This window comes from Cryptomeria japonica, chromosome 2, assembly GCF_030272615.1.
Source record: "Cryptomeria japonica chromosome 2, Sugi_1.0, whole genome shotgun sequence".
NCBI lineage: Eukaryota > Viridiplantae > Streptophyta > Pinopsida > Cupressales > Cupressaceae > Cryptomeria > Cryptomeria japonica.
The window spans coordinates 447,683,773-447,699,420 of NC_081406.1; the positions used below are offsets into that span (position 1 = coordinate 447,683,773).

At 34.8% G+C, this 15,648-nt stretch overlaps 1 pseudogene; it reads right to left on the minus strand.

Moving 5' to 3' along the window:
• The window catches only part of LOC131031609 (DNA topoisomerase 1 alpha-like), a 69,985-nt pseudogene that overhangs the window by 3,502 nt on the left and 50,835 nt on the right, over positions 1 to 15,648 (minus strand).

Consider the following 15,648-nt stretch of genomic DNA (forward strand, 5'->3'; position numbering starts at 1 on the left):
AATGATGACCAAAATTCAACAAGCATGAGAGAAGAAAATTACCTTGAGCATTCTTGCCTTCTCATACTTCTCCAAGTCACTCTGACCTTTTCGAGAACTGCTAGCATCCAAAATTACATACTTGAATTCCTTAAGATTGATTGAATCATACCAAAAAGCCAACCATGTGACAGTTCTATCATGCCTGACCTCCTTCCACCTGTAAGGAGGAAATAGCCCCAAAAACATACTTAGAACCAAGAAAAAAACTTCACATGTTTAGCAGTGAACACCAAAACTAGATATCATTGATAATGACAATTAGCAATAGATAACACATATTGTATAACCTGTGGCCTGGAATTGGACATTCTGGAATAGGGGCATCCTTCCCAATGTTAATAGTAATATCCTCTGGGTTAATATACTTCTTCAATTTACCCATCTAAGAATAGGTACAAAAAACTTTTATTGTTGTGGTACTAACAAAAGATTTAGAAAGAAATGATAACCACCAGCAAAAAAATTCCAGCCCTAAAAATCCAAAAGCTTTTCAACATTTAGCATATCAATTTTTTGAAGTATATAAAAATCAAACCTTTGGATGCTCTCCCCGACCACAGAACAACCCAGGGGGTTCAACTCTGAAATTGCCAACCTACGACAATGCAAATGAAAAATCTTCTTCACTAGAAAGGCAAATGAAAAGAAATGTAAAAATAAGATTCTGTAGTAATTCTACTTATCACTAATAAGAATGAATTGTAGACCTTCTGTTTCACTCCATCCACAATAGCCCACATGTATTTTTCCTCTTCTTTTAGCTTTTCTTCTTTCAATTGCTTCTTTTCCTGTATTAACACCACAATTTTATAAATATATGCTAAATATTCAAAACATAAAAATGTAACAATAAAATGTGTCAGATTCTGATGGATAAGGTGTATCTAAGCTGCATATAAATTCTCCCACATGATACACAATGCTAATAGCAGTTACATCTAAATCCATAAATAATCGTCCAGTAATACCAACAATAAGTAGAGAATTGATTGCAACTAAACAATATATTTACACAAACTTGCAATCCAAACCAATGGATTGGACAAAAAGAATATTAAATATAAAGAGTAATGATAAAGGATGATTGAAGACAATATATATTGAACATGATGTTCGAACAAATAAAAAATATTGTATAAAATGGAATGTAATGTCCCCACTTTGAACTATAATACGATAATAAATAATAATACTAAAATTAAAATACAAAAGAATAAAAATAAAAATTTAATTAAAATGTAAAAGAATATAATTAAAATTTGATTAGAGTTAATGAAGGGTCAAAAGGCATGAAGTGATAAGTTGCGACTCCCCCAAATATGAGGTATAAAATGGAGAAGAGAACTCATTTGAAGAGGGAATAATTGGGGAATCAAAAGTGCAGATCTGATTTAAATAAGAGGAGTAGATATGATTGTGAAAGGTTGTGTCCCTTTCAAAGGGCAGAAATAATGAAGAGTTGCACTCATTCAAAGAGTGTTAAGGGTGTGTCTCTTGCCAAAGGGCATACATGATGAAGAGGTATGACCTCTCCCTAACATGGAGAGATATAAAGGAAAAAAATCAAAAGCACCGAAGGACAACACCATCGATCCAGATAGGAGGAAATAATTTGCATAGGCCAGCAAGTTCAGGTTTTAGACAAAGCAATACTCTAGCGACTCTTGTCATGGCAACATCATTTTGATTACTTACTAGAATCGTATCTATATGCTTTTATGATCCACAATCATAGAATTACAGCCATAAAGGAACAATATTAAATAGCTTCATAAATCATAAGACAATTGGCACAAATAGCAGAAGCAGGGTAATATGATGAATATTGATTTACAATTAATGGTAACTTACACAATCAAATTAATACTATCTCAGCAATTAATAATAATTTCACACAATGAAAACAAGTTGTGTACAGTAATATGAGAGGCTATGTAATGAATCATGGATTCTCAAATCATTAAGAACATACTGATAAAAATATATAGTATTTAAATCAGAATTACAATGCTCACTTGTGAAAAAGGGAATGAAGGTGTGATGGAGAGATGTTAGGAGAGACTTGTAAGTTGGATGTCCTAGAAAGAATCTAGAGGAATCTAGGACCTTGAGGATTCAAGCAATCTGGTTACAGCCTCATCCCTAACCCACAAGGTAATCTAGCCATGAAGAAGGTTGATATACGAGGAGAACCGTAGAGTCACCAAGTGGAGCAAGAAAGTTGAAAGAAACAACCTCTCTCGGGCTTGGGTAGAGAGACTATACAGCAGGCCTCATAGTATCCTCCTTCCCTACTTCATGTTTACATAAATTAGAATTCATGTCATGATGTAAAACCTTCATGCTTATTCATCAAAGGAATGTATCTATTTGTATATGGTTTTATTATCATGTGTGGGAATCTATATTTAATCTTTTGTTTCTAAGTTGACAAGGTATAATCTCTAACCCTAACTTTATAATTTTCTGATTCATAGGACAAAATTTAGAAAGGGGCATTACAAGTGGTATCAGAAGTTTGATCCTACCATCTTATAGGTTAAAGATAAATCAATGAATCATTCTACTCAATGAGAAGGAATCTAACAATACATTTATGCTCCGTATTTACATATATTCATGTGTATGTTTTTTTTTTATGTGTATGCTCTATGTTTGTGTAAATCTATATGTATGCTTTGAGTATGGTTCATACCTGATGTGTTCACAACATATCTACTCCGTGTATGCCTATGATTACTTGTGCTTAAAAATTCTAAAAATGGTCAGTATAAGACCCCTTGATGCTTACAAAAATGTATGATTGTAGAAGTCATGCAAGGAAAATCAAGTCACAGCTAGCAAAGAATTATTTCATCAAATGGTTAAGTCGCTTCTTCCGTGTAAATTTTCGGCAATGATATATTAGAAGAAAATGGTGACCGACATCATAGAAGTGCACTCAACGATTCTGAAATATATGCTTAAATACACAAATAGAATTCATGTATAGTCAACTACAAACTTGGTTGCCAAAGCAAACACATGGCAACATAAATTAAATGATTAAAGACAGTCTTTGAGCAAACGAGGAAATCAAGAAATGCAGAACTGAGAAAGTTCAATTGTCATGCAACCTTTCCAAATCAAAAAGAAAATATTATGGGTTTGTTCATTCCCCTTCTCGTGAGGAAGCCTTGACATGTGTTGAAGGTGTAAATAATGATGATTGTTGGAATGAGATCTGATCATACTAAATCGATTGAAGGCAGCATTGTTAATTAACAATTTGCTTGTTAAATAATATAAATATACATTGATTCACATTAAGGTGGTCCTCAAAGCATAAAAATTTGTTTATTAGTTATTCACTATAAATAATAGAAAAGCGACTTATAAAATGACAGCACTTTGTTCAAAGCAAGCATCGGTTAAGACAAAGACAAAAGGTGGCAATTTGTTTAAGGAGTTATTACAAAAATGACAATGATTAACATCAAGTATAGAAATTAATAAGTAAAGAATACAATTGTTCACAAAGGGCTGCGATCAATGAGTAGAAAGATGCCTCTCTTAGAAAGAATGCATCCATTGTGAAAAGGTTTTGCCCTTTAGTTTTATATGAAAGATTTAAAAGGGATATATATATATATATATATATATATATATATATATATATATATATATATATATATATATATATATATATTTGAAGGGTGTAAGAAGTATTGTATGGTGTGTTTGAATTGTTGTCATATCTAGAAGTTGTCATTGATGGCAAATAAGAGACTTGATTGCACACAAGATATCAAGATCCAAATGTTGATGATATAGCATCAGTCGGTCTCCTTCAAGCCAACTAAGAAAATCCAAATGTGTGAATGGCCTATCAGCCTTACACATTTTGTGTTACGCTTATCTATTTAATTATGCCTTATACCTTATTCGATATGCATGATTAATAAGCTTGCTAATAATATTCGATATGTGTATAAACCGATTGGTCATTTGTTTTTTATTAAAGAAAATCAGGTTTTAAGGGACCCAAAACCTTCTTACATAACAAGAAGATACGCATGAAATAAACTAGAGAGAATAGGACATAGAAATAAAAGCTGCAAAAGACCAACAGAGAAAACAACAACTAAGGAAAAGGACAACAAAAAGCCAATGAGAGACTGGCAACCAAAGACCAGATTACGTATCAGATAAAAAAATTTATAGACTCTTCCGCGTCCTTAACTAGCATCATCATATCCTTAGCAGCTTCTCTCAGGTCTTTGTTATTATGCTTCTGATGGGTGTCTTTAGTCTTCATCTCCAGATCGCTCGTAGTCTTCCTTGTTCTTCGTCTAGAGGATTGAGGAGCAGAACTGGTGGCCGACACATCGTCAATGATCACCATCTCTTTGTTCTGCTTGTTCTTCTCCAGACAATCAACCAGGGCATTCATATTTTGAGATGACACCTTCAAAACCTCCAGGCTATGCTCCATAAACTTCTTTGGGGCCTTCTCAGTTTTAGTAATCCAGTTGATAATAATTTCATTATCAACCTCTCCCTTTGATCACATCTTCAAGATGCTTCAAATATCCCTTAATCATTTCTTTTTCCGACCAATCCTGCATTTCTTTTTCATCATCTGCCTCACTGGTGTCCACCTCTACATCCTCTTTACCTGTATTGGTATCCTCAATCAAATTCTAAATCTTACAATCCAAATCTCTCTATTTATTCTGAATACTGGAGATATTTTCAATCACCCATTTCTGGCAGTGTCCAAAATGGAATCCATCGTTTCCATACCCTGAGCAGAGCTCATAGACCTAGGGTTAACTTCCCCCGTAGTGTGCTGAGCTTCATTCCTGCTATCCAAGACAAGAGGGTTTGATTTAGGCTCTTCAAAATACTCTTTACTCTGCACCTTCTCCTCATCTCCCGCAACCTCTTTCTTCTCACTCTCCACCTCATCATCAACTGCCTGCCCCTGTTCCTCCTCTGAACCAGCATTCACATCCGTGTCATATTTAGCTCCATCACCAACCCTTCCTTTCTTATGAAGTGGAATGTTAGATGAATCTTCGTCAGTCTCAGAACCATCATGACCTTCTTAAATGTGGGCATTTGCCACCAAAGGATCTTCCCTATTAACCCTAGATTTACTCTTCAAATGCTCATAAATAAGCAGTATGAGACCTTGGTGAGCTATAAGATAGGATTTGGGTTTTTTGGTATGGTCGGCCAAGTTATCATTCAGGGAAGAAGCTAAATAGAAAGGCAGAGAGATCTTAAAACCATGGTGGAAATGGTTTAGGATAACAAAATGATAATTATAAACCTTCGAAAACCTTCCATCAACTATTAAGTATTCCATTAAAACCCTTAACATCTTTTGCTAGAAGGATTTTACCTGATGAGGGAGATAATTAAAGATACATTATCCTTCTTGGCGAGCCGAACCCTCTCTTCATCACTTTTAGGGAAGTTCTTGATATTTGTTAATATTTGTTAAGTAGTTGACTTATATTGAAAGTCACCACCCTTCATTGGGTCATGATTCTTTGTAGGGTGTAGACCCTTGGGGAAGGGTCACCCTTGATGGATATAAAGGAGATTATATTTATCCTCCTTGGTATCAGATAATACAACAAGCAGATTGATATTCTACAGCAAACAATCAACGAACACATACAGAAAGTTTGATAGCTACAACAATTCGATATCATAGTCATTTGATATCCATTCATTGCAGTCGACATTCATTTGTGGCAGAGTAAATTTCTAGTGGCAGTCTGTATTCATTTGTGGTAGATCATATTCATTATGTGACAAAGTGAAGTCATCTTTAGGTAGATAGATTGAATATCCACATCAGATCGAGTTATTACATCAGTGCAGTTCAGATTTCATGTATTGTTGTATATGGTGATTTATTGATATCATCCATTGATATCAGATTGTGATCAAAGTACAAATAAAATTTTAAAATTACCTTCTTATTCAAATCTGATTGAAATTTAACATGATATCAGAGCAAGCTTCAGAAAAGATCAGATCAGATTCATAGAAGCAGGGTTATCCTCCATTATTTCCTTCAAGTTTGATTACATCTATCAACGTTAAGATGGTGAACGGACTTAAAGTTGAAGATAGACTTGCAGGTGCATCAAACTTCATCTCTTGGAAATTTAGAGTTATGCTTTCCCTAGAGGAAAATGAATTAGATGAATTGTGAAGAAAGCGGTACTGGAACCAACCGAAGAGGATGAGAAACTTCAATGGAAGAGAAAGAACACCAAAGCAAAGAAAATGTTGGTTGACTCTGTAAAAGATCACATTGTGCCAATTATCTCCAAGTTGACAACAACATATGACATGTTCAAGACATTAGAGGAGATGTATAAGATCAACAACATGAGTCGATCTCTTGCATTGAAGCAACAACTTCACTATATAAAGATGACGAAAGGAGAATCCATCATCTCATACTTCGTGAGGATTACTGAATTGAGAGATCAACTCTCTACCATTGGACACACTATAGATAACAAAGAATTAACCATGTTGGCACTTAATGGTCTCCCTTCATCATGGGAGTCATTTATACAAGGGAAAAGTGCAACATAAAAACTCCCTAAGTTTGATCACAAAAGAGAGATTGCATTCAAGAAGAGTCAAGATTGGCTACGAGAGGCATTGGCCAAAGCTCTACAAATGAAGATATTCCTATTCTTGTCTCTCACTCCTTAAAGAATGTAATGCCCATACCCTAGTTAGACTTGTAAAACCCGTTTGACCATGATTGACTTTCTATGTGGCATTCTTGAATGGTAGGTTAACCAGGGTGAAATGTGTAGTTTAGATAATATTAATAACTGTGCATACTTATTATTGTGCTTTTGCATCGATTCTCGTGTAAATATAATTGTTCCTAACCCTTGTGATAAATCTTGAGCTAACGCCTTCATTGAATATGTATATGTATATGCATGCTTGTATGATTCATGGGTGCAGGAGATTGCAGGTGCAACACTGCTTAGGGCAAGGTTCATCTCCTTTGGGTTTTGAAAGGTTGAGTATGCCTCTTTCATCTTTAGAATTCGGATTTGGTGGTCATATAACTCTTGTCTTGCCTTAGCCATGGTTAGGTGAGCATCGTGCATGGATTCGTGGAGCTTGCTTTTCATTGGGATGCGTGTCGAGAGATTTGGAGGATTTCCTCGATTTGCGTGCCTTGCGCGAGGTAAGTGAGGTTTGTTATCCTAAGTATTAAATTCAAATTTATGAGTAGACGAGCACATTAGTAAACTGGAAATTTAAATGGGTAGCTTTCTTTATATGATTAATCATTAATTTAAGAGATTGTTTTAAATTATTATTGTAGCAAGTTCAAGGTATTTAACTGGGGTTAGTGTGCTCATTTGCGCGTTTGTAACATTTATGCATTTGTAGTTGAGAAACTAGAATAAACAAGACTCTTGCATTAGATTAGTCATTTATTTAAAAATGTCGCTTTATTATGTTGTAGCGAGTTAATTCAATAGTTAATTTTAATAATTATGATTTTAATAAACTATGCGTTTTGGAAAGGAAAAATGTAAAAGTCAATTGAGAAATAGAAATAAATTAATCATTTTCGCACGTTGGGGGGAAAAAGGGTAAATTTTATTATTTAAAAGAAATTAGTTCCATTTTACTTGTGAAGAGGATATAGTGTAAAAGTTGATTTTTAGAAAATTAAATTAATCAAATGCCTTACCCGGTCAATGGTTTCGAAAATAAGAAGTAGGCCTAAAATTTGTAGTGAGAAATTAAAAATTTTAAAAAAAAAATTTAGAGTTGAATAAGAAATGGAAGCTTTTAAATTTTAAAAGAAAAATGAATAAGGAGGGAATGAATGATTCCCATTTGGATTTTCATTTATTTTATTTTAGAAATAAATGTCTAAATTCGAAATTTAAAATTAGGGCAAAATTAGGGTTTCTTTTTAACCTAGTTTTGTAAGCATTTTGGGGGTTCTTTTGGCTGGGGAGTTTTTTTGGGAAAAATGGGGGATTTGCATGGAAGCAGCAGATTGGAGAAAGCTCTTCATCAAGATTCATGCCCGGAAATTTCATTATGAGGTAGGATTCGGATCTTTTTTTTTAGTTATTGTTGAATACAAAAAGAAGTATTATCCATGAATGTGTTTGAGGTTTAGTTTTCAGTCTCCTCCCAAACTTGGTTGTTCTTAAATCAAATCCTTGTTCTTAATGAATTTTGTGATTTTAAAACTTGATTGGAAACATTTTCTTTCCATAATGGAGATTTTGATATAAATCTGGGAATGAATGGCTCTGTAAAAAAAAGAATAAAAAAAAATTAAAAAAAGATGGGAGCTGTGTATGCATTTATCCCTGTATTTGAGGTTTATTTTTGATGAAATCCAACTGTAAGTCGGATTCATATGTTATCAAAAAAAAAATAGAAAATAAAAAAAGGGGCCTGTGACTGTGCATGCATTTTTGTCTCAGAATTTCGTTCATGGCGTTTAGGCTTTAAACTGTGATTTTTTTTCAAAAATTTATTAAGATGAAAACACAAAAGAAATATTCAAAAAAAAAAAATAGGAAAACAAAAAAAAAGGGGAGAAATTTTACGGGTTAGGGTTTGGCGCCGCCGCCCCCCTCCCCGTTTCTCCTTATCGTGCACAGTGGCACGCAGGGTATTCCCCTGCGTCCACCGTGGGCCGCAGGGAATCCCTGCGTCCACCGTGGGCCGCAGGTTCCTGCGACCACGGTGTCCGCAGGGAACCCTGCAACCACGGTGGCTCGCAGGGAAACCCTGCGTGATCCGTGAGGCAACGCCTCTCCTTGCTTTTGACATTTTAAGTTTTTATTTTATGTAATAGTTCATGTTAGTTTTTAAAATTGTTTTGGTATTTAAAAAAAATAAAATAATAAAACAATAAATTTAGGATATGTTAATAAATGAATTTAAAAAAAAAAGGGGGGAAACATTATATTGATTTTATATGGAGTCTTTTTTTTTATTATTTAAATTTAGATTTTTCTCCCTTATTTAATTAATATTATTTAAGCTGAGTAATAATTAATACATGGAATTTAGAATATTGGAAATTCGAAAAAACTCATATAGAGATATATGTCTTTTGCCACATTCTGATTTATATGACTGGCATTGATAATTACTAATCATAAACTATGGTTAAATGTGGATATTTAATAAATGATATCTTAGGAATTTCTTATATCAACATATAATATTAATTATATGCGGCTTCTTGGTCCCTTCGTAACAAATACATTCCGTGAATTAACCCTTAGTGTTTTGCCGATAATTTTAATCGGTTAGATATAAATTGAGATTTACATATACTTGTTTTATACATGCAAGGGATTTATAAATCGTTGGGGGGGGGGTACTAGTGTATAGTTCTAGACCAACATGTCAGTGATGTGTATCTAAGGATTAAGTAAAATACTCGAATGAGAAATGCTTACATTTATGTGAACTTAGTTGGAAAACTTGTAGAGTTGTATTTACTGACTGCGATGGTCATTTGTAGTATGGTTGTGATCGCCAAAAAGACAAGATTGTAAAGACATGTAAATATGTAACCTTAACTATAGAATACCAAAAGGGTCTTGCAGTTGAGCAGACCCGGAGATGTAGCCCATTCGGGGTGAACTCCGAGATCATTCCTGTGTTATGCGATGTTTATAGTGTACTTGGTTTTATGTTTTAAATTATCATGAATGGTTGTATTCTTGCATGAGTGTATGATGGAAATTTAATGAAATCAAATTTAAGTGCATAATATTAAACATCTGGATAAATGTAGTTATTTAAGTTCATAAACATTGTGAACTACGATTATGGCAAAGTATTTAAAATATTGTAATTAAGGTTGTAAAAAAAAAAGTAATTTGATAATGTTAACTTAAATTGTAATAGTGGAAGAAATCTAGTTATAATTACTTCATTGGATTAATTTGTTAACTAGTATGTTAATGGATTGAATGTAAAAGGGAAAACAAAGTTAAAACTTATGTCACAATTCCCAGATTGAGATTAAAAGGTTGAACATCATATAAACATCTATCTTTTTACCTTAGTGAATGAATTCACGCCATGTTAATTATACTTCATTGCATTGGATGGTTTGTTAAGTTACTTCACGTTTCAACCTTAACTATAATCCTCACCAGAGTAATTTGATAATCGTGTGGACTCAATTAGGTAATTCATGTTGTATATTGGATGAATATACTTAGTAATTTATGTTGTAATTATAATCAATAATCCTCACCAGATTTATTTTATAATTGGGTGAACTCAATTAGATATCCATATTTTTAATCCCTTATAAAAAGGAATCCCTCATGATTGCTAAAATTAATCTAAAATGGAAAAGTAATTGATTTGTTGTTTATACATTAAATCCTAGTAAAAGTATCTCTCGCATATTACTTTCATCTAACAAAAAAAAAGAGATATGCAATAAGATAATTGTATTTTAATCCTAATAGAAGAACGTCATTATGATCTTATTACTCTAACCTTGAAATGATGAATGTCATCTAGTTAACGATACTCTAAATTCAAGGATGCTTCCGTTTGTCCTAATGCATATCCATCTTAATGAAGTTAGTCCATCTCTTTGCATTATTAAAACTTCAAATGAATCCTATGGCTACTCACACTATACCTTTCATAAAAGAACTTCAACTCATCAGTTGGCTATGCACGAAATCTAATGAAGGGAATCTCATTCTATTAACTGTAGTTGATCTTTAAGGAATGAATTTCTCTTATCAACCATGTTTTTAATATTTAAGAAGGATATCAAACGAGGGTGAATATTTTAAAATCAAATGAAGGAATCCTCGTATAACTAATCGTAGCTTAACCCTAAAAGAATGAATCTCATTAGGCATACTTATAGCATTAAAGGATGATGTCAAGTGTGGATGGTTATTTTAAAACTCTAAGGAATGAACTTCATTATATTAATCACATGAACCCTTTTGGGGGCCTCTTAATGTAATTATGAAATTAAAGTGCATTGAGTAATTAACCTCTCGATGGCCACCTCACCAACCAAGTTAATTGAACGCTTCATAAAGTTATAAGATGTCAAACCATTGAACACATATATAATCAAGATCTATGCATTATCTCGTAATTATGATATCCAGTTGAATGGATCTGATGACGCAAGTTGAGTTAGGTGTAAGGTTATGTAATCGCGTTAGGAAACTCCTTAGGATTGGTTGAGCCTTCCGCTGTGATATCTAAGTTGACAGATAATCTCCATTGTATTCTAATGTCGTGTCTAATTATGAATTGAGTTAACTTCAAACTATCTTAATGTTGTAACTCTTCATCAACGCTCTTAATTATTATTTAAAAAAAATAAAATTTTACACTCTAATTGAGTGTTTTTAACTTAAACCCTTAGGGGTTTCCTGGCGGGGCATTACAAAGAAGAAGGGTAAGAAAGGACATTTCAAAAGGAAGAAAGATAAGGAATCCAATGGTGCTCCTACATTCAAAAGAAGGAAGAATATTTCAAAAGTTCAATGCTTTAGATGTGACAAATATGGTCACAACGCAAAAGAATGTCCAACTAGGCCTATGCCTCAAGCTTCCATTGCAGGTGTTGGTGAGACTCTTCCACAAAAGGATTCAGATGGATTCATATTCTATTCAGTCCTTTCAAGTAATGTGCCTACCAACCACAATACTTGGTTAATTGACAGTGGTGCATCTCGCCACATTATCGGATTTAGAGGACATCTAAATGATTTGGTGGATAGAAATTCAAATGAAAAAGTGATCATTGGAGATGATACTAGTGACTCCGTGAAAGGAGTTGGGACCTCCTCTCTTCTCTTAAATTTAGGCATTTCCTTGCAATTGAATGATGTACTATTCTTTTCAGGGATTAAGTGAAATCTTGTCTCCATATCAGCCTTGGAAGACAAAGGATATTGAATTGCATTCATAGATGGCAAAGTCCTTGCATGGCCAAAGAAATCAAACATCAAGATGACTCAAGTCATTGGAGTTTGTCATGGATATCTTTATAGACTTTGCACTCATCCTCCTCAAGCCTTGCTTCATGACTCGTCAAGTAGTTGTGAGATTTGGCATAGAAGATTGGGTCTCCTTCACTTTCATGCACTACCTACAATGGAGAAGATGGTTATAGGCCTTCCAAAACTCAACCAAGAGGATGAAGGCACTTGCAAAATGTTGCACATTGGGTAAAAATACTAAAAGCACATTTCATAGTAGTGAAAGTATATCCAAATATATTTTGGAACTCATTCATTCAAATTTATGTGGTCATGCATCTGTTGCATCCTTGAGTGGATTCTTGTATTATGTTATTTTTATTGATGACTACTCGAGAAAGACTTGGATCTATTTCTTGAAGAGTAAAGAATCTGAAGAGGTACTTATGAGATTTAAGGAATTCAAAGCTCAAGTAGAAAACATATGCGGGAAGAAGATCAAAGTCTTGAGATCTGATAATGGAGGAGAGTACACCTCTGGTAACTTCTGTAATTTTTGCATCGAAGCTGGTGTTGTGACCTAATCACACATCACCTCATCCTAGATAGGGACACCCTAACTTTTAGGCCCTTTTGGTCATTTAGTATTGGTTTTTTGTGGGTTTCGATGGCAGTCTCGTCGTCTCTCTGCTTTGCAGGTGTTCGAGGGTCATTTTGATTTAATCTGCTTTTCATTTGAATGAGTTTGGTGAAGTCTAGGGCCTATTTTGTCTTTTTTTTAGCGTTTCTGCCTTTTGTCCTAGATTTTAGGGGTTTTTGTTAGGGTTTTGGAAAAACTGAACATACGACTGGAATCAAAACCCTTCAAGGAACCTCCCAGTAAAATTTGAGCCAAAACGGAGCAACTTTCTATTTTTTAGAAAGTTACTATTTTTTAGGGATTTTATTGAGTCCCAGAATTTCATCATTTTGCCAAAAATCAAACTTACTGTTTTTAGTAATTTCTATTTTTAGAAATTTTCTATTTATAGTAAGTCATTCTTGTTTCCTGTCTAGGGATCTAATGCTGACACTTTAAAAGTTTCTATTTTTGGAAGGTTTGTTCTAACAGGAGCATTCGAGCAAGGTGACAAAGGTCAAACATTTGCGACTACTTCTAATTCTGGAAAGTAAAAAAGCAGACAGTGAGAGCCAGAAAATATTTGAGTGCTGGAAGCCCATTCCTGAAATGGAAAGCTCAGGAAATTTGTCTCTATTTGGAAAATCATCCCAAATCCTTATATGGTGGTCTGATTCAGAAGAAACTTAAAAAACTTCATCCAAGTTCAGAAGAGGCATGAAATGTTGAAATTCCTCCCCTAAGGCAAAATTCTGCCCCAGGCCAAGGACAAGCGCCAAAATGAAGAGGTCATGGAGGATTCCACATTCAGTGAAATTCCCCCACAAGTAGAAATTTCACGCTAGAAGGCACCAAGGCCCCAAAACCACCCTACCATGGAAATCATGAAAAATGTTGAAATCCTTGCCTTGTGAGATTGTGCCCTAGGAGAAGGGAGGGAGACTTGTATGAAATTGTTGCGATAAGTTTTGAGATAATAATAGTGAAAAATTGTTCTCTGATGGTGTCCACTTAAGTTATTTTTTCAAAACTTGCATGGTTTCACCTTCCTCACTTAGAGTAGAATTTTATTTTCTCAGTTGTTAGATAAAGTGCTTTGATTTCAATGGATAATGTAATGGTGTATGATGAATTTCCATGGTTCATACTTTTTGCATCTTGCTGATTGTAAGATGCAGTGTAAAGTTAGCCTGGACCCCCAAATTTATGCTAAATTCGATTGTGAATAGTCATTTGGATTGCGTCGTGTTGAGTATTCAAATGCACTTTCTCAATGTGAAAATCCTTCAACATCATCAGAAGATTGCACCGGTTCTTGCGGAGTTGTAGTTGATCTTGGCAAAGGATAGCTTGGTTTATTTGGAATTTGTCCACCAAAGAATTAACTATTGATATCACTGCCTTTAGGAGTAGATTTAGATCCTTCTAAACCATTTCCCCTTTAAATTCCTGTTCATTCCAGTTGAGTTTGTTCAAATCAAAAGCATCACCAAATTGCTATATCTGATGATGAAGTTCCACGCCACAACAAAGAAGTGAAAGAATGATGCAAACATAAGGCCCCTTGGGTAAACAACAAACCCATCAATCAACTCAGTTACGTCCACGCACTGGAGGAACCTTAGAGTTAGCTGTTTGAACTTTTTGTGCAATCTTAGCATATGGACTAATTTTGATCAAGAGAAAGTAAGGTGAGCGTTGGTAACTTTATTTTGTGTTCGACATTGTCATAAAATATACATCAATAGAATTGGTGCTAGGAGGAGGGAACAATTTCATTAAAGGAGAAACTTTATTACTCAAGGAAGAAGCTATGACTCAAGATGGTGTTGCCTGGCACTAGAAGTTCACCTCCTATTTTGCAGCCTGGTTTGGGATTCTGCGATCATCAGGAAGATATCATTGCTGACATAGCTGATTTTGCTCAAAGAATAAGCACAAGCAAAAAACAATACAACAAAATTTGACTGGTGTTTTGAGAAGAACGAGAGAAGGCCGTTGAGATTGTTGTTGAAATTGAAAGAGATTTGCTCAACCAAAGGTTTCCACGTGCTCCGTGCCTCCGGTGAACCAAGAAGCTAGAGCATATTAATACATTCTCACCAGAAAGACATCAAAGGATTCTGCGATCTACTCCAGGAGCAAAGGAATTCCAAGAGCTTATATTCAAGCCAGAACATGGGAAGAAGGAAACTGCCTCCACAAGTCAAGGTTCACCAAGTGTCAAAGATCTTACTCGTTTGTTTCAGACTCCGCCACCGCAACGGCCGATACCAAGAGTAGCTGGTGCAAGTATTCAGCAAGGACCCATTCAAGCACCAACACCACCAGCAGTTCAGCAACAACTAGCACCTGTAATGGCACACCACCAACAACAACAACAACAATAGCAAGAAGCCCCAGGAGTGGCTTGGCATCCCGTAAATGCTTTAGCGCTCGCATCTTTTACCGTGTATCATGACATGCCAAATAATCCAGAGCATTTTTTCACCAAAATAGAGATATCCAGCATGAGAATGTCACTTGTCGGCTATTTCCATATTAATTGGGCAAAGAGGAATTCTATTGGTACATTTATCTGCTTGTGGACTCCATTGGAACTTGGCAATAGATGAAAGATGCAGTCTTGGCAAAATTCAAGTTGCTTGTTTCCCCAAGAGAAGTGTATCGCCAATTCATTGAAGTAAGAAGACAACAATGGGAGCCGATTGGTGCCTTTAACAATAGATTCTCAAGAGCTTATTCCAGGCTATGCTCGCCATACAATGTGAATGATGAAGCAACTATAAATATATACTATGCAGCCTTGGACTGTTTCACCTCTATGTTGTCCAGCAAACCAACCCAAATGATCTGAAGACAGCCTATGATGAAGCTTTCAAGATTAGCCTGCAATCACCTGCGACTGCTGCAAGAACAATGCCTTATAATCCACAAGTTGGCATAACAAATTATCTCCCTACTATGAATCCAGCTCCTGCTCCG